At 46.1% G+C, this 25,462-nt stretch overlaps 9 non-coding genes across 9 annotated transcripts; all 9 read right to left on the bottom strand.

Annotated features, from left to right (window-relative positions):
• Positions 1-8,292: 8,292 nt before the first annotated feature.
• Positions 8,293-8,432, bottom strand: LOC144792975 (U4 spliceosomal RNA). Its single transcript, XR_013602652.1, has one exon. It is a non-coding gene; the product is annotated as a U4 spliceosomal RNA (small nuclear RNA).
• Positions 8,433-10,361: 1,929 nt separating this feature from the next.
• On the bottom strand, positions 10,362-10,501 carry LOC144792977 (U4 spliceosomal RNA). The gene has a single exon (XR_013602654.1). It is a non-coding gene; the product is annotated as a U4 spliceosomal RNA (small nuclear RNA).
• A 1,921-nt stretch (positions 10,502-12,422) lies between these two features.
• LOC144793801 (U4 spliceosomal RNA) lies at positions 12,423-12,562 on the bottom strand. Its single transcript, XR_013603265.1, has one exon. It is a non-coding gene; the product is annotated as a U4 spliceosomal RNA (small nuclear RNA).
• Positions 12,563-14,491: 1,929 nt separating this feature from the next.
• Positions 14,492-14,631, bottom strand: LOC144793855 (U4 spliceosomal RNA). Its single transcript, XR_013603312.1, has one exon. It is a non-coding gene; the product is annotated as a U4 spliceosomal RNA (small nuclear RNA).
• A 1,929-nt stretch (positions 14,632-16,560) lies between these two features.
• LOC144793793 (U4 spliceosomal RNA) lies at positions 16,561-16,700 on the bottom strand. The gene has a single exon (XR_013603259.1). It is a non-coding gene; the product is annotated as a U4 spliceosomal RNA (small nuclear RNA).
• A 1,921-nt stretch (positions 16,701-18,621) lies between these two features.
• LOC144793961 (U4 spliceosomal RNA) lies at positions 18,622-18,761 on the bottom strand. Its single transcript, XR_013603407.1, has one exon. It is a non-coding gene; the product is annotated as a U4 spliceosomal RNA (small nuclear RNA).
• Positions 18,762-20,691: 1,930 nt separating this feature from the next.
• LOC144793014 (U4 spliceosomal RNA) lies at positions 20,692-20,831 on the bottom strand. Its single transcript, XR_013602687.1, has one exon. It is a non-coding gene; the product is annotated as a U4 spliceosomal RNA (small nuclear RNA).
• A 1,929-nt stretch (positions 20,832-22,760) lies between these two features.
• On the bottom strand, positions 22,761-22,900 carry LOC144793923 (U4 spliceosomal RNA). Its single transcript, XR_013603372.1, has one exon. It is a non-coding gene; the product is annotated as a U4 spliceosomal RNA (small nuclear RNA).
• Positions 22,901-24,829: 1,929 nt separating this feature from the next.
• On the bottom strand, positions 24,830-24,969 carry LOC144793860 (U4 spliceosomal RNA). Its single transcript, XR_013603317.1, has one exon. It is a non-coding gene; the product is annotated as a U4 spliceosomal RNA (small nuclear RNA).
• Positions 24,970-25,462: the final 493 nt, after the last annotated feature.

The following is a 25,462-nucleotide window of genomic DNA, read 5'->3' as shown; positions in this document are numbered from 1 at the left end:
CACCCTCCCAAGTTATGGATTTGATGCTCAGGCAGATATACCTTCACACAAAGATGAGATCTAGGCTGCTAACCATGGGTTGTGGAAAATATAAGAAGCACAAATTCATAATAGCATCCTCATAGGTCCCACTGTCTTCAAATGTTTACTAGAGAAGGAACGGCAATCAATTTAAAGGAAAATAAATGATAGATACATTTTTCCATATTCCATAATGCACGTCTGCCATTTCATGGCACTACATAGTTGCATTTGCTGCATTTCATTTTTAGCTTTAGGAGGTACAATATACTGGTTTCCTGGTTTTCAAAACATTTTAGGGGAAGATTCACAAGGACCTGACGCAACTGCATGGATGCATAAGTTTCCTTGAGTCAGTGCTGAATGTCCTTGTGCCACGATGAATGTGCTGTATTTACAATACAGCGCTCCATGGCGCAAGAATTAACAGATGCGTCAGAAATTCTGACGCATCTCTTGGCACAAAAGTGACGCATTGCTGGAAATGCTCATGAAAGTGACGCAAAAAGCCCTGAGTCATAACTTATGCCTGGTCTGTGCAGGCGTAGGGATTTTGACACAGTGAAGGCGTAGAGTGATGTAGTGAAATCTTGTAGATTTCAGTGCGTCAGTTCTAGAAGGCTTTTAGCGTGGGAACGCCCACCCTGCATACATTATACCTGACGCAGGTATAATATGATGCGGGACTTTACAATGTGACACATCTCCCTAGATGCGTCACATTGTAAATGGGCCGCAACATTTATGCCGCAGCTGCGTCACAATACAGATTTTTATACTTGCCCTATATATGGCTGTGTGTACGTTGTGTGTCTCCGTCTGCATACAGCATACAAATGTGCCAGATCTGGGAGCCCAGTTGGGCTGATGCAGTCACACAAGAGCTCTTTGCCTGACCTCATTGTCACCAATTCAAATCAGAGAGGATTCATGCAGTCTTTCAAGGCTCTCAGGTGAAAAAATGGGCCCTTGAGCAAGGAAGAAAATAGGCCCCCTTGTTGAAGTTTGGAATATAAAATACCGCAATAATCAAGGTTCAGTGGGTCCCGCAGGTCTGTGGGCGCCAGTGCAACTGCACCTGCTGCACCAACAGAAGCTAGGCCCCTGTCATAGAGCTGGGTAACATCAATTACTCAGTGCCACAAAGAGCATTAGAAATAAACTTTACATAATGTCAAACGGCAAAAACAAGAGCTTTGTCAGTTCTTGTTCTGTTTCAAACACTCCATACAATCTGTATGAACCCTCTCCACATTTTCCTACTGATAACAAATGCCTTCGCTCCCAGAAAAAAACTTTCTGGGCGGTTAGTGCACATTTGAATGGGAGATGAGACCTCGGAAGAGCCCAGCCCTGCGCCTGACTGCGAGTCACCTCAGAGAGCAGAAACAAAGCCCGTCCTCTGCCCATCACTGACCCAAGCGAATCCGTGGAGCAAAGATGAGAACAAAGGGGAAGAAATAAAAGAATAATGAAAACTCATCAAGGAAAATAAATCCCCAAATTACTGCTGTATTTAAAAAGCTGGGAAAACAAAAGAGAACGTAAAGAGTAAACTGAAGCCAAATAGAGTCACCGTTTTGTCCTTGTCACAGATCACAAACCTGCAAGTAAATTGCATTGCAAAATAAACTATCTTATTTTTTTTTTTTTTTAAAGTTTTATTTTTGTTGTTGCAGTCTCATGGTACACAGTAACGTACATTAGATCATCAATGCAGCGTCAACATTCCGCTGCCATAGTCAGTAGAGCAACTTTTTTAATATTTTACCCCCCCAACTTAAACTAGCTACTTTCAGGGTTAAGTCAATAATTAGCAATGTTCTGTATCGACACTGGAATGTTCAGATGCAATCATCAGGACTCGGTTCAAGTATACATTTCAGTATGGTCAACTGCGGGCAAGTGCCCATGGTCCCGCACCCTCTATGCTCCCCACAGTCCATACCCCCCTCCCCCACTTCAATCCAGGCCTTCGTCATCTTCTGAGCTGTCCCCATCTCCTTCCTCGGGCAGGGGTTCACAGAGGTCTCCCCTAAATTTGTTCCAGGGTGACCAAATCCCGTTCCATTTCCGAGGATTATGTCTCTGCTGATACACAGCCCGCTCAGTTAGCATAAGTACATCCATATTTCTGCACCATTGCGCCAGTGTTGGTGCTTCCTGTGCTCCCCAGTTCTTTGCGATGTCACGTTTCGCTAGCATTATCCCTATGACCACCCATCTCTTTGCCTGCAACGAAAGGTCCGTTGGGCCCCAGACATTCAGGAGACAGATCCTGGGATCAGGTGTAAATGGGTTCTGTAGTGTCTGGCCAATCGTGCGTGTGACTCGCCGCCAGTAATCCTGTATATGTGGACATGTCCATATAGTGTGGTATAGTGTGCCCTCCTCCCCGCATCTCCTCAGGCAGTGTGGGTGTTCTGCTCTATGTATTTTATACAGCGTCGTGCGGGTGTAGTAGACCCTGTGCAGCACTTTAAACTGGATCAGTCTGAATCGAGTGGAAATACCCGCCTCCCTGGGTGAAGCCAGGGCTGCGTTCCAGTCCGCCTCATCTAGGTCTCCCACCTCGTCCTCCCAATACCCTTTCAGGTTCCCCAGGGGGTCCGGCAGGTTATTCATGAGTTTCCTATAAGTGAGGGAGGTTGCCCCGGCCTCCATGTAGTCTGTAAGCAGTCGGTCCTCCAACGGAGCCGACTCCGGGGGCGCCGTGCCAGGTTCTAGTACTGACAGGAGTGCGTGCCTGATTTGTATGTACCTATATGTTTCGGTCTCTGCAAGGTTGTATTGTTCTTTTAGTGTCGTGAAGGGGAGCACACCCTCCCCGGTCCATAGATCGCCCACCGTGGAGATCCCAATGGTGTCCCACTGGTCAAACCCCTTGGAGCTGCGCAGGTTACCGAGGGCCTTGGCGTCCCATAGTGGCGTGAGCCTGGTGATCACTCCCTCCCACCCCAGCCGCCTCTGAGCCCTGTGCCATAGGGCAACAGTGTGTTTGGTAGGCCCCTCTAGTTTCCTCACCATCCCTTTATTATAAAGCGGGGCTAGCAGAGTGGACAAGCCTAGTTGGTGTCTATCTGCCCTGAACGCTGGGTCGTCTTGCGGTGCGTGGATCCACTGGTTAATCACCTTGAGATGAGCCGCCCAGTAGTACAGTTCAAGGTTGGGGAGGGCTATCCCACCGCTATACCAGTCCCTGGTTAATTTCAACTGTGCGACCCGGGCCGGTTTGTCTCCCCACAGGAGAGTGGACAGTTGGGCCGAGACTTGACGGAAGAATGATACGGGAACCACCGCCGGCGTGTTTTCCAGAACATAGAGGAAGCGAGGGAGCGCCAGCATCTTAAAGAGTGCCGCTCTACCTAGCAGTGTTAGGGGGAGATTTTTCCAAAGGCGCACATCAGTCTTCAATTTGTCCAGTTGGGGCTTAAGGTTCCGGTCAAGGAAGGTCGAGTGCTCCCTTGTAATCCATATCCCCAGGTATTTAAAGGTGACACGTTCTACAAGTAGTTGGCAGTCTATGGGTAGTATTGGAAGGTCGCCTTTTACCATATATATCACTGATTTGGACCAATTGAGTTTATAACCCGAGGCCATGCCGTGGCTTTCACATAGTGCCAGCAAGACCGGGATACCGGTCGTGAGGTCCGTGAGGTAGACGAGCATGTCGTCGGCGTATAGGGAAACCCTATCCTCGCCTCCACCTTCCCAGTGTATACCTTTCAGCAGCTGGGTGGTCCTAAGGACCGTGGCCAAGGGTTCTAGCACTAAGGCAAACAGTAGTGGCGAGAGTGGGCACCCCTGTCTCGTACCCCTTGCCAACGGGAACTCTCTTGATATGTATCCGTTTGCGGTCACTCTAGCCATAGGTTCGGTGTACAGCAGTCTGACCCATGATATGAATGTTGGGCCGATACCAATGTGTTCCAGGACAGCGAAGAGATAGCGCCACTCCACCATATCAAATGCCATTTTGGCATCAAGCGACAGTACCGCTGCTGCTTCTCCCAGCTGCGGGGCTCGGGCCAACACTCCATGCAGCCGTCGCAGGTTCAGCGCCGTGCTGCGGTGTGGCATAAAGCCCGATTGGTCCGGGTGTATAAGGTGCGCCAGATGGGGCAGTAGCCTGGTGGCCAACAGTTTCGCCAGGATTTTACTCTCGGCGTTGAGGAGGGAGATCGGACGATACGATTCGCACTCCTCCGGGGGTTTGCCGGGCTTAGGTATTGCGACTATCGTGGCCGTGCGCTGATCAGGGGGGAGCTGTCCCCGTTCTCGGCACTCCTGAAACATCTCGAGCAATGGTGCGGACAGTGTCTCGGACATGAGTTTGTACCATTCTATCGGCACACCATTAGGGCCCAGTGCCTTCCCGGGATGTATTGCTGCTATGGCTGCCTGTAGTTCCTCCTCCGTCAGATCGGAGTCGAGCTCGTCCCGTTGGTCTGGGGAGAGCGTGCGGGTCGGCACTCCCACAAGGGAGTTTTCCACCATTTCCCGTGAGACCCCATATTCAGGGGAGTACACGGAGTGGAAGTGGTCAGCTAGGAGTTCCACTATGTGCGCCGGACTAGTGTGCATCTCCCCTCGAGGGTCTTTCAGTTGTAATATCGCCCGCTGGCCACCCCGCGCCCTCTCCAACCATGCCAGAAGCTTCCCGGCCTTGTCGCCTACGTCGTATATCCTGCTCGCTGTTGCGGACATATTGTCCCGCACTCGGCGGCGCAGAAAGTCGGCGTGGCTCTGCTGGGCCAGTCGGAGTGTGTGCTGGGTGTCTCCAGTCGGGTTCCCCTCGTGGTCTCGTGTGGCTTCTTCTAGTCGTTCCTCTAGGTCAGTCAGGTCCTGACGTTGTGTGCGTCTGTGCTGTGCGATTACCGAGATCGCCTGTCCACGGAGGACAGTCTTGTATGCCTCCCACAGAATAGTGGGCGACTCCACTGACCCCACGTTTTCTGCAAGGTAGGACCGTGTGCACCCCCTCAAGGCCCTGGTGACGCCCGGTTCTTTAAGGTAACCCGGGTAAATCGGGTAAAGCCGTCTGCGGGATTGTCTCTGACTGAACAGAGTCAGTGTAAGTGGGGAGTGGTCAGAGATCCCTCTCGGCCTAATTTGGGAGTCAGCGAAAGCGAGGAGCCCCCCCCCCAACGCCAGGAAATAATCTATCCGCGACAGGCTGTCATGGACTGTTGAGTGGTATGTGTATTGCCTATCATCTGGGTGGAGTCGCCTCCACACATCCACCAGACCCTGTGCCTCCATGAAGTCATGCAGTTTGGAGGGCCCTGGTGTACGCATGCGCGTTGGGTGGCGGTCTAGGGAGTCTTGTGCTACTGCGTTGAAATCTCCCCCCATTACAAGCTCCCCTTCAGGAAGATCTAACAGGAATTTCCCCAGTTCCGGGAAAGCTATGTTGTGTAGTGCTGGCGGGATGTAGACCGAGACCACGTTCAGTGGCTTCCCCTCCCACTGGCCGTGTACCGCTGCAAAGCGCCCCTGTGTGTCTGTCGCCGTCGATTGGGCTATGAACCTGGATGAGCGATGAATCAATATCCCGGAGCCCCGGGACCCTGTTGTGAACCCAGAGTGTACTATCATGTTGTAGCCTCTCCTGTCTAGGGCCTTAGTGGCCGTGCCGGTGAGATGCGTTTCTTGTAATAGGACCAGGGCGGGGTGTAGCCTCTTTATACTCTGCAGAACTAGCCCACGTTTAATCTTGTCGCCCAGGCCCCTTACGTTCCAGGACATGAGGAGCAGCGGGGATGCGTGCCCTGCATTAGTGTCCTCCCCCATCCTGTGTTGGTTTACGGCCTGTGACTTTACGCTCGGGGATGGTCAGGAGGTCTGTGCAGTGCCCTTGTGTGGCGCATTGTGACCATACCATCTTAAACTCGTGTGCCCCATCGTAGCTAACCTGACCCCGTGTAGAAACTTCTTGACCCCTTGTAGAAACTAAGAGCCATAACCCCATCCTACCCCCAACACCCCCCCTCCCTGCCCCCCTGCTCAACGGACTCAGAACTGCCCGCCCCCCCAACTCAGCAGAGTGCTTGATCCCCCCCCAAAACATAGTACTTGCTCGCTGGGGTGAAGGTTTCTCCGTGGTCGGCAGCCCCCTTCCTCATCTGCGGAGGCCCTTCCGCCCAGTGTCCAAAGCGGCCTTGTCAGTCTCTGTTTTCAGCGGTTCATCCAGTCGTCGGCAGTGAGTCACAGCCCCCCGTCCGCACTGTCCTCATGAATATCAGCCAAAGGGGGATGTACCTCCGTGTCTCCATCGTTGGTGTGCGAGCCCTGCCGCGAGCCAGCATTACGGTGTTTGTTCGGTCTGTTGGAGCGACGGGGGAGGCCCGTCGGTCTCCATCCCTCCAGCCAATCTTGCGCCACCTCCGGGGAATCAAAAAACCAGGTCTTGTTGTCAGCCACGACCCGAAGCTTTGCTGGGAAGAGCATGGAGTATGGGATTTCCCTTGCTCTCAGTTCTTTTTTGACTTCAAAGAAGGTCCTCCTCCTCCTTGCCACCTCGGCCGTGTAATCAGGAAAGAATGCCAGTGTCGCATTCTGGATTTTAATGGGAGGCGAGTTCCTTGCCGCCTGCAGGATGGCATCTCGATCTCTGAAATTGAAGAGTCTCGCTATTATTGGTCTGGGGTTAGTGCCAGTTTTATGGCGTCCTCCTGGCACCCGGTGCGCCCTTTCCACCGTGAAGAAGGCCGAGAGTCCTTTGGGCTTCAAAGTCTCTTTGATCAGGTTCTCGACATACAGATCCATCGCCCTCGTGTCTTCCGATTCTGGCACACCTATTATACGTATGTTATTTCGTCTTGAGCGCCCTTCCTGGTCATCAAGCTTTTCGCGCAGTTCCCTGTTTTCTTTAGAGATGCGTTCCATGCTGATCTGCAGGTCAGACACGTCTTCGACCAAGGATTTGGTCACCACTTCCATGCTGTTCACCTTTTCCGACATTTTATGAAAGTCCGCCCTTATGAGCGTAATCTCGGCTGAGATCGACCCCACCGTGGCTTGTACCTGCGTGAGGGCTCGCATCACGTCGTCTATTGTCGCCTTCTTGCCCCCGGGCCCATCGGTCGTTTTACTTGATTGTGATTTGGCCTCCTGCGAGGGAGAGCCGGGCTTCTCATATGCGATCCGGTCCAGGCGTGACTGCGCCGCCATGTTTTTAGATCCTTTGCCCGCCATGTCGTCGTCGCCTGGGCCGACTTGGTGCCGTGTAATCGTCGCACTCCAAGTTCCCCAGGGGCTGCGTCTCACAGACCTCCTCGGATAGTTAATAGGGGCTGTCCCGGGGTCCGTTCAATGTGTGGGTGTGGGGTGCAGCCTTCGAGGGACTGACTATGCACTGGGTTCAGCACGGGCGTCCAGCCGGACCGGATCTTCCCCGCGTGGGGGTGAGAAGCCACCTGCAGGGTCTCGGGCTGTTGTGTGAGGTATGCAGCCGATCAGCGTGGTCCTGAGGGAACTATCACTGCCCTCTTTGAGTGCCTCACGTGCCCCCTTCTCTTAGCGGCCGTCAGGTCCCTGCTCGGGATCTCTGGTGCTGATGTGGGGCCCCGTGCCGGCGCCAGCCAGGTCCTGCCGGGGAACGGACGGGCGCCCCGTGCGGGAGTGTTTCAGGTCTCAGGCCTCAGGCCGGGCGTGGGCGACCTCTGGGTTCTCTGCGGCGTCTGGGCTCACTGCCGCTCAAGGCTCTCTTGGGGAGTCGCTGCGTGGCACCGCGAGTCAGTGCGGACTCCGCCGGCCAAGATGGCGGTCGCCGGCCCGGGTCCTGCCTCGCTGTTTGCCACCCTTCGTCCACGCCGGGCGTCTGCGATCTCTTCGTCCTCACCTCTAGTGCGCCTCCCGCCAGGCCCCTCCTGCTCGCGATGTCCGGCGACGGCGGCTGGGAGCTCCGGTCAATCTTCCACCGCCACACTCCGTTGCTGGGCACTTCCGGTGTTCCTGCGCCCGATATGGGCCACTTCCTCCCGGCCTGCCACGCAGTGTAGTCCCCGGTCCGGACGCCGTGTATAGGCCCCTCCTGGGCACTGTCAGAACCGCACTTCCCGACCTCGGATCGAGGTCCCGTTTGCACGGTATGTCGCCGCTTGGTCCTAGGCTTCCGCGCCTTCCCGCTTGGGAGGTTACAGGAACGGATGAATGTTCGGATTGATCCAGGGAGCCGCCTCAGTCACGGAGCTCTCCCTCTAGGCTGCCGCCATTGTCGGCTGCTAGCCACGCCCCGACTATCTTATTTTTTAATTACATATTCTCCAGTCTCCGAAGAGACTGTCAAAAATTGCCATTTCGACTATATTTCAAGTCTCCATGACGGGGTTTTGGGTAAAGTTTTCAATAAGCAATAATCGCGCCTCGGTTAAAACTCATTGGCTACGATACTGCCACTGCGCAAAGCTAAACAATTTAGTGTGAATTTCATGCACACTTGCCCTAGTACCTCATGTTACAAAGAACATGATTCCTTTTCAAAATATGTTATCTGTTTATGCATAACTACTCCTTCACTGCTTCTGATAGGCAATGTAAGACATATAATGGTGTTGTTTTACTAATTTCTATCAGCTCTCTGCCCCAAACCGTCGATAGCCACACGCAGAGAATTATGGGAAATTGTATGCTAAATAGCTGTCCAGGTAAGCAGCACCCTCCCAAGTTATGGATTTGATGCTCAGGCAGATATACCTTCACACAAAGATGAGATCTAGGCTGCTAACCATGGGTTGTGGAAAATATAAGAAGCACAAATTCATAATAGCATCCTCATAGGTCCCACTGTCTTCAAATGTTTACTAGAGAAGGAACGGCAATCAATTTAAAGGAAAATAAATGATAGATACATTTTTCCATATTCCATAATGCACGTCTGCCATTCCATGGCACTACATAGTTGCATTTGCTGCATTTCATTTTTAGCTTTAGGAGGTACAATATACTGGTTTCCTGGTTTTCAAAACATTTTAGGGGAAGATTCACAAGGACCTGACGCAACTGCATGGATGCATAAGTTTCCTTGAGTCAGTGCTGAATGTCCTTGTGCCACGATGAATGTGCTGTATTTACAATACAGCGCTCCATGGCGCAAGAATCAACAGATGCGTCAGAAATTCTGACGCATCTGTTGGCACAAAAGTGACGCATTGCTGGAAATGCTCATGAAAGTGACGCAAAAAGCCCTGAGTCATAACTTATGCCTGGTCTGTGCAGGCGTAGGGATTTTGACACAGTGAAGGCGTAGAGTGATGTAGTGAAATCTTGTAGATTTCAGTGCGTCAGTTCTAGAAGGCTTTTAGCGTGGGAACGCCCACCCTGCATACATTATACCTGACGCAGGTATAATATGATGCGGGACTTTACAATGTGACACATCTCCCTAGATGCGTCACATTGTAAATGGGCCGCAACATTTATGCCGCAGCTGCGTCACAATACAGATTTTTATACTTGCCCTATATATGGCTGTGTGTACGTTGTGTGTCTCCGTCTGCATGCAGCATACAAATGTGCCAGATCTGGTAGCCCAGTTGGGCTGATGCAGCCACACAAGAGCTCTTTGCCTGACCTCATTGTCACCAATTCAAATCAGAGAGGATCCATGCAGTCTTTCAAGGCTCTCAGGTGAAAAAATGGGCCCTAGAGCAAGGAAGAAAATAGGCCCCCTTGTTGAAGTTTGGAATATAAAATACCGCAATAATCAGGGTTCAGTAGGTCCCGCAGGTCTGTGGGCGCCAGTGCAACTGCACCTGCTGCACCTACAGAAGCTACGCCCCTGTCATAGAGCTGGGTAACATCAATTACTCAGTGCCACAAAGAGCATTAGAAATAAACTTTACATAATGTCAAACGGCAAAAACAAGAACTTTGTCAGTTCTTGTTCTGTTTCAAACACTCCATACAATCTGTATGAACCCTCTCCACATTTTCCTACTGATAACAAATGCCTTCGCTCCCAGAAAAAAACTTTCTGGGCGGTTAGTGCACATTTGAATGGGAGATGAGACCTCGGAAGAGCCCAGCCCTGCGCCGGACTGCGAGTCACCTCAGAGAGCAGAAACAAAGCCCGTCCTCTGCCCATCACTGACCCAAGCGAATCCGTGGAGCAAAGATGAGAACAAAGGGGAAGAAATAAAAGAATAACGAAAACTCATCAAGGAAAATCAATCCCTAAATTAGTGCTGTATTTAAAAAGCTGAGAAAACAAAAGAGAACGTAAAGAGTAAACTAAAGCCAAATAGAGTCACCGTTTTGTCCTTGTCACAGATCACAAACCTGCAAGTAAATTGCATTGCAAAATAAACTATCTTATTTTTTAATTACATATTCTCCAGTCTCTGAAGAGACTGTCAAAAATTGCCATTTCGACTATATTTCAACGCTCCATGACGGGGTATTGGGTAAAGTTTTCAATAAGCAATAATCGCGCCTCAGTTAAACCTCATTGGCTACGATACTGCCACTGCGCAAAGCTAAACAATTTAGTGTGAATTTCATGCACACTTGCCCTAGTACCTCATGTTACAAAGAACATGATTCCTTTTCAAAAGATGTTATCTGTTTATGCATAACTACTCCTCCACTGCTTCTGATAGGCAATGTAAGACATATAATGGTGTTGTTTTACTAATTTCTATCAGCTCTCTGCCCCAAACCGTCGATAGCCACACGCAGAGAATTATGGGAAATTGTATGCTAAATAGCTGTCCAGGTAAGCAGCACCCTCCCAAGTTATGGATTTGATGCTCAGGCGGATATACCTTCACACAAAGATGAGATCTAGGCTGCTAACCATGGGTTGTGGAAAATATAAGAAGCACAAATTCATAATAGCATCCTCATAGGTCCCACTGTCTTCAAATGTTTACTAGAGAAGGAACGGCAATCAATTTAAAGGAAAATAAATGATAGATACATTTTTCCATATTCCATAATGCACGTCTGCCATTTCATGGCACTACATAGTTGCATTTGCTGCATTTCATTTTTAGCTTTAGGAGGTACAATATACTGGTTTTCAAAACATTTTAGGGGAAGATTCACAAGGACCTGACGCAACTGCATGGATGCATAAGTTTCCTTGAGTCAGTGCTGAATGTCCTTGTGCCACGATGAATGTGCTGTATTTACAATACAGCGCTCCATGGCGCAAGAATTAACAGATGCGTCAGAAATTCTGACGCATCTGTTGGCACAAAAGTGACGCATTGCTGGAAATGCTCATGAAAGTGACGCAAAAAGCCCTGAGTCATAACTTATGCCTGGTCTGTGCAGGCGTAGGGATTTTGACACAGTGAAGGCGTAGAGTGATGTAGTGAAATCTTGTAGATTTCAGTGCGTCAGTTCTAGAAGGCTTTTAGCGTGGGAACGCCCACCCTGCATACATTATACCTGACGCAGGTATAATATGATGCGGGACTTTACAATGTGACACATCTCCCTAGATGCGTCACATTGTAAATGGGCCGCAACATTTATGCCGCAGCTGCGTCACAATACAGATTTTTATACTTGCCCTATATATGGCTGTGTGTACGTTGTGTGTCTCCGTCTGCATGCAGCATACAAATGTGCCAGATCTGGTAGCCCAGTTGGGCTGATGCAGCCACACAAGAGCTCTTTGCCTGACCTCATTGTCACCAATTCAAATCAGAGAGGATCCATGCAGTCTTTCAAGGCTCTCAGGTGAAAAAATGGGCCCTAGAGCAAGGAAGAAAATAGGCCCCCTTGTTGAAGTTTGGAATATAAAATACCGCAATAATCAGGGTTCAGTGGGTCCCGCAGGTCTGTGGGCGCCAGTGCAACTGCACCTGCTGCACCTACAGAAGCTACGCCCCTGTCATAGAGCTGGGTAACATCAATTACTCAGTGCCACAAAGAGCATTAGAAATAAACTTTACATAATGTCAAACGGCAAAAACAAGAGCTTTGTCAGTTCTTGTTCTGTTTCAAACACTCCATACAATCTGTATGAACCCTCTCCACATTTTCCTACTGATAACAAATGCCTTCGCTCCCAGAAAAAAACTTTCTGGGCGGTTAGTGCACATTTGAATGGGAGATGAGACCTCGGAAGAGCCCAGCCCTGCGCTGGACTGCGAGTCACCTCAGAGAGCAGAAACAAAGCCCGTCCTCTGCCCATCACTGACCCAAGCGAATCCGTGGAGCAAAGATGAGAACAAAGGGGAAGAAATAAAAGAATAACGAAAACTCATCAAGGAAAATAAATCCCTAAATTACTGCTATATTTAAAAAGCTGAGAAAACAAAAGAGAACGTAAAGAGTAAACTGAAGCCAAAGAGAGTCACCGTTTTGTCCTTGTCACAGATCACAAACCTGCAAGTAAATTGCATTGCAAAATAAACTATCTTATTTTTTAATTACATATTCTCCAGTCTCCGAAGAGACGGTCAAAAATTGCCATTTCGACTATATTTCAAGTCTCCATGACGGGGTATTGGGTAAAGTTTTCAATAAGCAATAATCGCACCTCGGTTAAACCTCATTGGCTACGATACTGCCACTGCGCAAAGCTAAACAATTTAGTGTGAATTTCATGCACACTTGCCCTAGTACCTCATGTTACAAAGAACATGATTCCTTTTCAAAAGATGTTATCTGTTTATGCATAACTACTCCTCCACTGCTTCTGATAGGCAATGTAAGACATATAATGGTGTTGTTTTACTAATTTCTATCAGCTCTCTGCCCCAAACCGTCGATAGCCACACGCAGAGAATTATGGGAAATTGTATGCTAAATAGCTGTCCAGGTAAGCAGCACCCTCCCAAGTTATGGATTTGATGCTCAGGCAGATATACCTTCACACAAAGATGAGATCTAGGCTGCTAACCATGGGTTGTGGAAAATATAAGAAGCACAAATTCATAATAGCATCCTCATAGGTCCCACTGTCTTCAAATGTTTACTAGAGAAGGAACGGCAATAAATTTAAAGGAAAATAAATTATAGATAAATTTTTCCATATTCCATAATGCACGTCTGCCATTTTATGGCACTACATAGTTGCATTTGCTGCATTTCATTTTTAGCTTTAGGAGGTACAATATACTGGTTTCCTGGTTTTCAAAACATTTTAGGGGAAGATTCACAAGGACCTGACGCAACTGCATGGATGCATAAGTTTCCTTGAGTCAGTGCTGAATGTCCTTGTGCCACGATGAATGTGCTGTATTTACAATACAGCGCTCCATGGCGCAAGAATTAACAGATGCGTCAGAAATTCTGACGCATCTGTTGGCACAAAAGTGACGCATTGCTGGAAATGCTCATGAAAGTGACGCAAAAAGCCCTGAGTCATAACTTATGCCTGGTCTGTGCAGGCGTAGGGATTTTGACACAGTGAAGGCGTAGAGTGATGTAGTGAAATCTTGTAGATTTCAGTGCGTCAGTTCTAGAAGGCTTTTAGCGTGGGAACGCCCACCCTGCATACATTATACCTGACGCAGGTATAATATGATGCAGGACTTTACAATGTGACACATCTCCCTAGATGCGTCACATTGTAAATGGGCCGCAACATTTATGCCGCAGCTGCGTCACAATACAGATTTTTATACTTGCCCTATATATGGCTGTGTGTACGTTGTGTGTCTCCGTCTGCATGCAGCATACAAATGTGCCAGATCTGGTAGCCCAGTTGGGCTGATGCAGCCACACAAGAGCTCTTTGCCTGACCTCATTGTCACCAATTCAAATCAGAGAGGATCCATGCAGTCTTTCAAGGCTCTCAGGTGAAAAAATGGGCCCTAGAGCAAGGAAGAAAATAGGCCCCCTTGTTGAAGTTTGGAATATAAAATACCGCAATAATCAGGGTTCAGTGGGTCCCGCAGGTCTATGGGCGCCAGTGCAACTGCACCTGCTGCACCAACAGAAGCTACGCCCCTGTCATAGAGCTGGGTAACATCAATTACTCAGTGCCACAAAGAGCATTAGAAATAAACTTTACATAATGTCAAACTGCAAAAACAAGAGCTTTGTCAGTTCTTGTTCTGTTTCAAACACTCCATACAATCTGTATGAACCCTCTCCACATTTTCCTACTGATAACAAATGCCTTCGCTCCAAGAAAAAAACTTTCTGGGCGGTTAGTGCACATTTGAATGGGAGATGAGACCTCGGAGGAGCCCAGCCCTGCGCCGGACTGCGAGTCACCTCAATGAGCAGAAACAAAGCCCGTCCTCTGCCCATCACTGACCCAAGCGAATCTGTGGAGCAAAGATGAGAACAAAGGGGAAGAAATAAAAGAATAACGAAAAATCATCAAGGAAAATAAATCCCTAAATTACTACTGTATTTAAAAAGCTGAGAAAACAAAAGAGAACGTAAAGAGTAAACTGAAGCCAAATAGAGTCACCATTTTGTCCTTGTCACAGATCACAAACCTGCAAGTAAATTGCATTGCAAAATAAACTATTTTATTTTTTAATTACATATTCTCCAGTCTCCGAAGAGACTGTCAAAAATTGCCATTTCGACTATATTTCAAGTCTCCATGACAGGGTATTGGGTAAAGTTTTCAATAAGCAATAATCACGCCTCGGTTAAACCTCATTGGCTACGATACTGCCACTGCGCAAAGCTATACAATTTAGTGTGAATTTCATGCACACTTGCCCTAGTACCTCATGTTACAAAGAACATGATTCCTTTTCAAAAGATGTTATCTGTTTATGCATAACTACTCCTCCACTGCTTCTGATAGGCAATGTAAGTCATATAATGGTGTTGTTTTACTAATTTCTATCAGCTCTCTGCCCCAAACCGTCGATAGCCACACGCAGAGAATTATGGGAAATTGTATGCTAAATAGCTGTCCAGGTAAGCAGCACCCTCCCAAGTTATGGATTTGATGCTCAGGCAGATATACCTTCACACAAAGATGAGATCTAGGCTGCTAACCATGGGTTGTGGAAAATATAAGAAGCACAAATTCATAATAGCATCCTCATAGGTCCAACTGTCTTCAAATGTTTACTAGAGAAGGAACGGCAATCAATTTAAAGGAAAATAAATGATAGATACATTTTTCCATATTCCATAATGCACGTCTGCCATTTCATGGCACTACATAGTTGCATTTGCTGCATTTCATTTTTAGCTTTAGGAGGTACAATATACTGGTTTCCTTGTTTTCAAAACATTTTAGGGGAAGATTCACAAGGACCTGACGCAACTGCATGGATGCATAAGTTTCCTTGAGTCAGTGCTGAATGTCCTTGTGCCACGATGAATGTGCTGTATTTACAATACAGCGCTCCATGGCGCAAGAATTAACAGATGCGTCAGAAATTCTGACGCATCTGTTGGCACAAAAGTGACGCATTGCTGGAAATGCTCATGAAAGTGACGCAAAAAGCCCTGAGTCATAACTTATGCCTGGTCTGTGCAGGCGTAGGGATTTTGACACAGTGAAGGCGTTGAGTGATGTAGTGAAATTTTGTAGATTTCAGTGCGTCAGTTCTAGAAGGCTTTTAGCGTGGGAACGCCCACCCTGCATACATTATACCTGACGCAGGTATAATATGATGCGGGACTTTACAATGTGACACATCTCCCTAGATGCGTCACATTGTAAATGGGCCGCAACATTTATGCCGCAGCTGCGTCACAATACAGATTTTTATACTTGCCCTATATATGGCTGTGTGTACGTTGTGTGTCTCCGTCTGCATGCAGCTTACAAATGTGCCAGATCTGGTAGCCCAGTTGGGCTGATGCAGCCACACAAGAGCTCTTTGCCTGACCTCATTGTCACCAATTCAAATCAGAGAGGATCCATGCAGTCTTTCAAGGCTCTCAGGTGAAAAAATGGGCCCTAGAGCAAGGAAGAAAATAGGCCCCCTTGTTGAAGTTTGGAATATAAAATACCGCAATAATCAGGGTTCAGTGGGTCCCGCAGGTCTGTGGGCGCCAGTGCAACTGCACCTGCTGCACCAACAGAAGCTACGCCCCTGTCATAGAGCTGGGTAACATCAATTACTCAGTGCCACAAAGAGCATTAGAAATAAACTTTACATAATGTCAAACGGCAAAAACAAGAGCTTTGTCAGTTCTTGTTCTGTTTCAAACACTCCATACAATCTGTATGAACCCTCTCCACATTTTCCTACTGATAACAAATGCCTTCGCTCCCAGAAAAAAACTTTCTGGGCGGTTAGTGCACATTTCAATGGGAGATGAGACCTCGGAAGAGCCCAGCCCTGCGCCGGACTGCGAGTCACCTCAGAGAGCAGAAACAAAGCCCGTCCTCTGCCCATCACTGACCCAAGCGAATCTGTGGAGCAAAGATGAGAACAAAGGGGAAGAAATAAAAGAATAACGAAAAATCATCAAGGAAAATAAATCCCTAAATTACTGCTGTATTTAAAAAGCTGAGAAAACAAAAGAGAACGTAAAGAGTAAACTGAAGCCAAATAGAGTCACCGTTTTGTCCTTGTCACAGATCACAAACCTGCAAGTAAATTGCATTGCAAAATAAACTATCTTATTTTTTAATTACATATTCTCCAGTCTCCGAAGAGACTGTCAAAAATTGCCATTTCGACTATATTTCAAGTCTCCATGAAGGGGTATTGGGTAAAGTTTTCAATAAGCAATAATCGCGCCTCGGTTAAACCTCATTGGCTACGATACTGCCACTGCGCAAAGCTATACAATTTAGTGTGAATTTCATGCACACTTGCCCTAGTACCTCATGTTACAAAGAACATGATTCCTTTTCAAAAGATGTTATCTGTTTATGCATAACTACTCCTCCACTGCTTCTGATAGGCAATGTAAGACATATAATGGTGTTGTTTTACTAATTTCTATCAGCTCTCTGCCCCAAACCGTCGATAGCCACACGCAGAGAATTATGGGAAATTGAATGCTAAATAGCTGTCCAGGTAAGCAGCACCCTCCCAAGTTATGGATTTGATGCTCAGGCAGATATACCTTCACACAAAGATGAGATCTAGGCTGCTAACCATGGGTTGTGGAAAATATAAGAAGCACAAATTCATAATAGCATCCTCATAGGTCCCACTGTCTTCAAATGTTTACTAGAGAAGGAACGGCAATCAATTTAAAGGAAAATAAATGATAGATACATTTTTCCATATTCCATAATGCACGTCTGCCATTTCATGGCACTACATAGTTGCATTTGCTGCATTTCATTTTTAGCTTTAGGAGGTACAATATACTGGTTTCCAAAACATTTTAGGGGATGATTCACAAGGACCTGACGCAACTGCATGGATGCATAAGTTTCCTTGAGTCAGTGCTGAATGTCCTTGTGCCACGATGAATGTGCTGTATTTACAATACAGCGCTCCATGGCGCAAGAATTAACAGATGCGTCAGAAATTCTGACGCATCTGTTGGCACAAAAGTGACGCATTGCTGGAAATGCTCATGAAAGTGACGCAAAAAGCCCTGAGTCATAACTTATGCCTGGTCTGTGCAGGCGTAGGGATTTTGACACAGTGAAGGCGTAGAGTGATGTAGTGAAATCTTGTAGATTTCAGTGCGTCAGTTCTAGAAGGCTTTTAGCGTGGGAACGCCCACCCTGCATGCATTATACCTGACGCAGGTATAATATGATGCGGGACTTTACAATGTGACACATCTCCCTAGATGCGTCACATTGTAAATGGGCCGCAACATTTATGCCGCAGCTGCCTCACAATACAGATTTTTATACTTGCCCTATATATGGCTGTGTGTACGTTGTGTGTCTCCGTCTGCATGCAGCATACAAATGTGCCAGATCTGGGAGTCCAGTTGGGCTGATGCAGTCACACAAGAGCTCTTTGCCTGACCTCATTGTCACCAATTCAAATCAGAGAGGATCCATGCAGTCTTTCAAGGCTCTCAGGTGAAAAAATGGGCCCTAGAGCAAGGAAGAAAATAGTACCCCTTGTTGAAGTTTGGAATATAAAATACCGCAATAATCAGGGTTCAGTGGGTCCCGCAGGTCTGTGGGCGCCAGTGCAACTGCACCTGCTGCACCAACAGAAGCTACGCCCCTGTCATAGAGCTGGGTAACATCAATTACTCAGTGCCACAAAGAGCATTAGAAATAAACTTTACATAATGTCAAACGGCAAAAACAAGAGCTTTGTCAGTTCTTGTTCTGTTTCAAACACTCCATACAATCTGTATGAACCCTCTCCACATTTTCCTACTGATAACAAATGCCTTCGCTCCCAGAAAAAAACTTTCTGGGCGGTTAGTGCACATTTGAATGGGAGATGAGACCTCGGAAGAGCCCAGCCCTGCCCCGGACTGCGAGTCACCTCAGAGAGCAGAAACAAAGCCCGTCCTCTGCCCATCACTGACCCAAGCGAATCCGTGGAGCAAAGATGAGAACAAAAGGGAAGAAATAAAAGAATAACGAAAACTCATCAAGGAAAATAAATCCCTAAAATACTGCTGTATTTAAAAAGCTGAGAAAACAAAAGAGAACGTAAAGAGTAAACTGAAGCCAAATAGAGTCACCGTTTTGTCCTTGTCACAGATCACAAACCTGCAAGTAAATTGCATTGCAAAATAAACTATCTTATTTTTTAATTACATATTCTCCAGTCTCCGAAGAGACTGTCAAAAATTGCCATTTCGACTATATTTCAAGTCTCCATGACGGGGTATTGGGTAAAGTTTTCAATAAGCAATAATCGCGCCTCGGTTAAAACTCATTGGCTACGATACTGCCACTGCGCAAAGCTAAACAATTTAGTGTGAATTTCATGCACACTTGCCCTAGTACCTCATGTTACAAAGAACATGATTCCTTTTCAAAATATGTTATCTGTTTATGCATAACTACTCCTTCACTGCTTCTGATAGGCAATGTAAGACATATAATGGTGTTGTTTTACTAATTTCTATCAGCTCTCTGCCCCAAACCGTCGATAGCCACATGCAGAGAATTATGGGAAATTGTATGCTAAATAGCTGTCCAGGTAAGCAGCACCCTCCCAAGTTATGGATTTGATGCTCAGGCAGATATACCTTCACACAAAGATGAGATCTAGGCTGCTAACCATGGGTTGTGGAAAATATAAGAAGCACAAATTCATAATAGCATCCTCATAGGCCCCACTGTCTTCAAATGTTTACTAGAGAAGGAACGGCAATCAATTTAAAGAAAAATAAATGATAGATACATTTTTCCATATTCCATAATGCACGTCTGCCATTTCATGGCACTACATAGTTGCATTTGCTGCATTTCATTTTTAGCTTTAGGAGGTACAATATACTGGTTTCCTGGTTTTCAAAACATTTTAGGGGAAGATTCACAAGGACCTGACGCAACTGCATGGATGCATAAGTTTCCTTGAGTCAGTGCTGAATGTCCTTGTGCCACGATGAATGTGCTGTATTTACAATACAGCGCTCCATGGCGCAAGAATTAACAGATGCGTCAGAAATTCTGACGCATCTGTTGGCACAAAAGTGACGCATTGCTGGAAATGCTCATGAAAGTGACACAAAAAGCCCTGAGTCATAACTTATGCCTGGTCTGTGCAGGCGTAGGGATTTTGACACAGTGAAGGCGTAGAGTGATGTAGTGAAATCTTGTAGATTTCAGTGCGTCAGTTCTAGAAGGCTTTTAGCGTGGGAACGCCCACCCTGCATACATTATACCTGACGCAGGTATAATATGATGCGGGACTTTACAATGTGACACATCTCCCTAGATGCGTCACATTGTAAATGGGCCGCAATATTTATGCCGCAGCTGCGTCACAATACAGATTTTTATACTTGCCCTATATATGGCTGTGTGTACGTTGTGTGTCTCCGTCTGCATGCAGCATACAAATGTGCCAGATCTGGGAGCCCAGTTGGGCTGATGCAGTCACACAAGAGCTCTTTGCCTGACCTCATTGTCACCAATTCAAATCAGAGAGGATCCATGCAGTCTTTCAAGGCTCTCAGGTGAAAAAATTGGGCCCTTGAGCAAGGAAGAAAATAGGCCCCCTTGTTGAAGTTTGGAATATAAAATACCGCAATAATCAAGGTTCAGTGGGTCCCGCAGGTCTGTGGGCGCCAGTGCAACTGCACCTGCTGCACCAACAGAAGCTACGCCCCTGTCATAGAGCTGGGTAACATCAATTACTCAGTGCCACAAAGAGCATTAGAAATAAACTTTACATAATGTCAAACGGCAAAAACAAGAGCTTTGTCAGTTCTTGTTCTGTTTCAAACACACCATACAATCTGTATGAACCCTCTCCACATTTTCCTACTGATAACAAATGCCTTCGCTCCCAGAAAAAAACTTTCTGGGCGGTTAGTGCACATTTGAATGGGAGATGAGACCTCGGAAGAGCCCAGCCCTGCGCCGGACTGCGAGTCACCTCAGAGAGCAGAAACAAAGCCCGTCCTCTGCCCATCACTGACCCAAGCGAATCCGTGGAGCAAAGATGAGAACAAAGGGGAAGAAATAAAAGAATAACGAAAACTCATCAAGGAAAATAAATCCCTAAATTACTGCTGTATTTAAAAAGCTGAGAAAACAAAAGAGAACGTAAAGAGTAAACTGAAGCCAAAGAGAGTCACCGTTTTGTCCTTGTCACAGATCACAAACCTGCAAGTAAATTGCATTGCAAAATAAACTATCTTATTTTTTAATTACATATTCTCCAGTCTTCGAAGAGACTGTCAAAAATTGCCATTTCGACTATATTTCAATTCTCCATGACGGGGTATTGGGTAAAGTTTTCAATAAGCAATAATCGCACCTCGGTTAAACCTCATTGGCTACGATACTGCCACTGCGCAAAGCTAAACAATTTAGTGTGAATTTCATGCACACTTGCCCTAGTACCTCATGTTACAAAGAACATGATTCCTTTTCAAAAGATGTTATCTGTTTATGCATAACTACTCCTCCACTGCTTCTGATAGGCAATGTAAGACATATAATGGTGTTGTTTTACTAATTTCTATCAGCTCTCTGCCCCAAACCGTCGATAGCCACACGCAGAGAATTATGGGAAATTGTATGCTAAATAGCTGTCCAGGTAAGCAGCACCCTCCCAAGTTATGGATTTGATGCTCAGGCAGATATACCTTCACACAAAGATGAGATCTAGGCTGCTAACCATGGGTTGTGGAAAATATAAGAAGCACAAATTCATAATAGCATCCTCATAGGTCCCACTGTCTTCAAATGTTTACTAGAGAAGGAACGGCAATAAATTTAAAGGAAAATAAATTATAGATACATTTTTCCATATTCCATAATGCACGTCTGCCATTTTATGGCACTACATAGTTGCATTTGCTGCATTTCATTTTTAGCTTTAGGAGGTACAATATACTGGTTTCCTGGTTTTCAAAACATTTTAGGGGAAGATTCACAAGGACCTGACGCAACTGCATGGATGCATAAGTTTCCTTGAGTCAGTGCTGAATGTCCTTGTGCCACGATGAATGTGCTGTATTTACAATACAGCGCTCCATGGCGCAAGAATTAACAGATGCGTCAGAAATTCTGACGCATCTGTTGGCACAAAAGTGACGCATTGCTGGAAATGCTCATGAAAGTGACGCAAAAAGCCCTGAGTCATAACTTATGCCTGGTCTGTGCAGGCGTAGGGATTTTGACACAGTGAAGGCGTAGAGTGATGTAGTGAAATCTTGTAGATTTCAGTGCGTCAGTTCTAGAAGGCTTTTAGCGTGGGAACGCCCACCCTGCATACATTATACCTGACGCAGGTATAATATGATGCGGGACTTTACAATGTGACACATCTCCCTAGATGCGTCACATTGTAAATGGGCCGCAACATTTATGCCGCAGCTGCGTCACAATACAGATTTTTATACTTGCCCTATATATGGCTGTGTGTACGTTGTGTGTCTCCGTCTGCATGCAGCATACAAATGTGCCAGATCTGGTAGCCCAGTTGGGCTGATGCAGCCACACAAGAGCTCTTTGCCTGACCTCATTGTCACCAATTCAAATCAGAGAGGATCCATGCAGTCTTTCAAGGCTCTCAGGTGAAAAAATGGGCCCTAGAGCAAGGAAGAAAATAGACCCCCTTGTTGAAGTTTGGAATATAAAATACCGCAATAATCAGGGTTCAGTGGGTCCCGCAGGTCTGTGGGCGCCAGTGCAACTGCACCTGCTGCACCAACAGAAGCTACGCCCCTGTCATAGAGCTGGGTAACATCAATTACTCAGTGCCACAAAGAGCATTAGAAATAAACTTTACATAATGTCAAACTGCAAAAACAAGAGCTTTGTCAGTTCTTGTTCTGTTTCAAACACTCCATACAATCTGTATGAACCCTCTCCACATTTTCCTACTGATAACAAATGCCTTCGCTCCCAGAAAAAAACTTTCTGGGCGGTTAGTGCACATTTGAATGGGAGATGAGACCTCGGAGGAGCCCAGCCCTGCGCCGGACTGCGAGTCACCTCAGAGAGCAGAAACAAAGCCCGTCCTCTGCCCATCACTGACCCAAGCGAATCTGTGGAGCAAAGATGAGAACAAAGGGGAAGAAATAAAAGAATAACGAAAAATTATCAAGGAAAATAAATCCCTAAATTACTACTGTATTTAAAAAGCTGAGAAAACAAAAGAGAACGTAAAGAGTAAACTGAAGCCAAATAGAGTCACCATTTTGTCCTTGTCACAGATCACAAACCTGCAAGTAAATTGCATTGCAAAATAAACTATTTTATTTTTTAATTACATATTCTCCAGTCTCCGAAGAGACTGTCAAACATTGCCATTTCGACTATATTTCAAGTCTCCATGACAGGGTATTGGGTAAAGTTTTCAATAAGCAATAATCGCGCCTCGGTTAAACCTCATTGGCTACGATACTGCCACTGCGCAAAGCTATACAATTTAGTGTGAATTTCATGCACACTTGCCCTAGTACCTCATGTTACAAAGAACATGATTCCTTTTCAAAAGATGTTATCTGTTTATGCATAACTACTCCTCCACTGCTTCTGATAGGCAATGTAAGTCATATAATGGTGTTGTTTTACTAATTTCTATCAGCTCTCTGCCCCAAACCGTCGATAGCCACACGCAGAGAATTATGGGAAATTGTATGCTAAATAGCTGTCCAGGTAAGCAGCACCCTCCCAAGTTATGGATTTGATGCTCAGGCAGATATACCTTCACACAAAGATGAGATCTAGGCTGCTAACCATGGGTTGTGGAAAATATAAGAAGCACAAATTCATAATAGCATCCTCATAGGTCCAACTGTCTTCAAATGTTTACTAGAGAAGGAACGGCAATCAATTTAAAGGAAAATAAATGATAGATACATTTTTCCATATTCCATAATGCACGTCTGCCATTTCATGGCACTACATAGTTGCATTTGCTGCATTTCATTTTTAGGTTTAGGAGGTACAATATACTGGTTTCCTTGTTTTCAAAACATTTTAGGGGAAGATTCACAAGGACCTGACGCAACTGCATGGATGCATAAGTTTCCTTGAGTCAGTGCTGAATGTCCGTGTGCCACGATGAATGTGCTGTATTTACAATACAGCGCTCCATGGCGCAAGAATTAACAGATGCGTCAGAAATTCTGACGCATCTGTTGGCACAAAAGTGACGCATTGCTGGAAATGCTCATGAAAGTGACGCAAAAAGCCCTGAGTCATAACTTATGCCTGGTCTGTGCAGGCGTAGGGATTTTGACACAGTGAAGGCGTAGAGTGATGTAGTGAAATTTTGTAGATTTCAGTGCGTCAGTTCTAGAAGGCTTTTAGCGTGGGAACGCCCACCCTGCATACATTATACCTGACGCAGGTATAATATGATGCGGGACTTTACAATGTGACACATCTCCCTAGATGCGTCACATTGTAAATGGGCCGCAACATTTATGCCGCAGCTGCGTCACAATACAGATTTTTATACTTGCCCTATATATGGCTGTGTGTACGTTGTGTGTCTCCGTCTGCATGCAGCATACAAATGTGCCAGATCTGGGAGTCCAGTTGGGCTGATGCAGTCACACAAGAGCTCTTTGCCTGACCTCATTGTCACCAATTCAAATCAGAGAGGATCCATGCAGTCTTTCAAGGCTCTCAGGTGAAAAAATGGGCCCTTGAGCAAGGAAGAAAATAGGCCCCCTTGTTGAAGTTTGGAATATAAAATACCGCAATAATCAAGGTTCAGTGGGTCCCGCAGGTCTGTGGGCGCCAGTGCAACTGCACCTGCTGCACCAACAGAAGCTACGCCCCTGTCATAGAGCTGGGTAACATCAAGTACTCAGTGCCACAAAGAGCATTAGAAATAAACTTTACATAATGTCAAACGGCAAAAACAAGAGCTTTGTCAGTTCTTGTTCTGTTTCAAACACACCATACAATCTGTATGAACCCTCTCCACATTTTCCTACTGATAACAAATGCCTTCGCTCCCAGAAAAAAACTTTCCGGGCGGTTAGTGCACATTTGAATGGGAGATGAGACCTCGGAAGAGCCCAGCCCTGCGCCGGACTGCGAGTCACCTCAGAGAGCAGAAACAAAGCCCGTCCTCTGCCCATCACTGACCCAAGCGAATCCGTGGAGCAAAGATGAGAACAAAGGGGAAGAAATAAAAGAATAACGAAAACTCATCAAGGAAAATAAATCCCTAAATTACTGCTGTATTTAAAAAGCTGAGAAAACAAAAGAGAACGTAAAGAGTAAACTGAAGCCAAAGAGAGTCACCGTTTTGTCCTTGTCACAGATCACAAACCTGCAAGTAAATTGCATTGCAAAATAAACTATCTTATTTTTTAATTACATATTCTCCAGTCTCCGAAGAGACTGTCAAAAATTGCCATTTCGACTATTTTTCAAGTCTCCATGACTGGGTATTGGGTAAAGTTTTCAATAAGCAATAATCGCACCTCGGTTAAACCTCATTGGCTACGATACTGCCACTGCGCAAAGCTAAACAATTTAGTGTGAATTTCATGCACACTTGCCCTAGTACCTCATGTTACAAAGAACATGATTCCTTTTCAAAAGATGTTATCTGTTTATGCATAACTACTCCTCCACTGCTTCTGATAGGCAATGTAAGACATATAATGGTGTTGTTTTACTAATTTCTATCAGCTCTCTGCCCCAAACCGTCGATAGCCACACGCAGAGAATTATGGGAAATTGTATGCTAAATAGCTGTCCAGGTAAGCAGCACCCTCCCAAGTTATGGATTTGATGCTCAGGCAGATATACCTTCACACAAAGATGAGATCTAGGCTGCTAACCATGGGTTGTGGAAAATATAAGAAGCACAAATTCATAATAGCATCCTCATAGGTCCCACTGTCTTCAAATGTTTACTAGAGAAGGAACGGCAATAAATTTAAAGGAAAATAAATTATAGATACATTTTTCCATATTCCATAATGCACGTCTGCCATTTTATGGCACTACATAGTT

This window comes from Lissotriton helveticus, chromosome 11 (assembly GCF_964261635.1).
Source record: "Lissotriton helveticus chromosome 11, aLisHel1.1, whole genome shotgun sequence".
Classification (NCBI taxonomy): Eukaryota; Metazoa; Chordata; class Amphibia; order Caudata; family Salamandridae; genus Lissotriton; species Lissotriton helveticus.
Note: the sequence above shows the minus strand (reverse complement) of the source record. Positions and strands in the feature narration are given on the sequence as shown.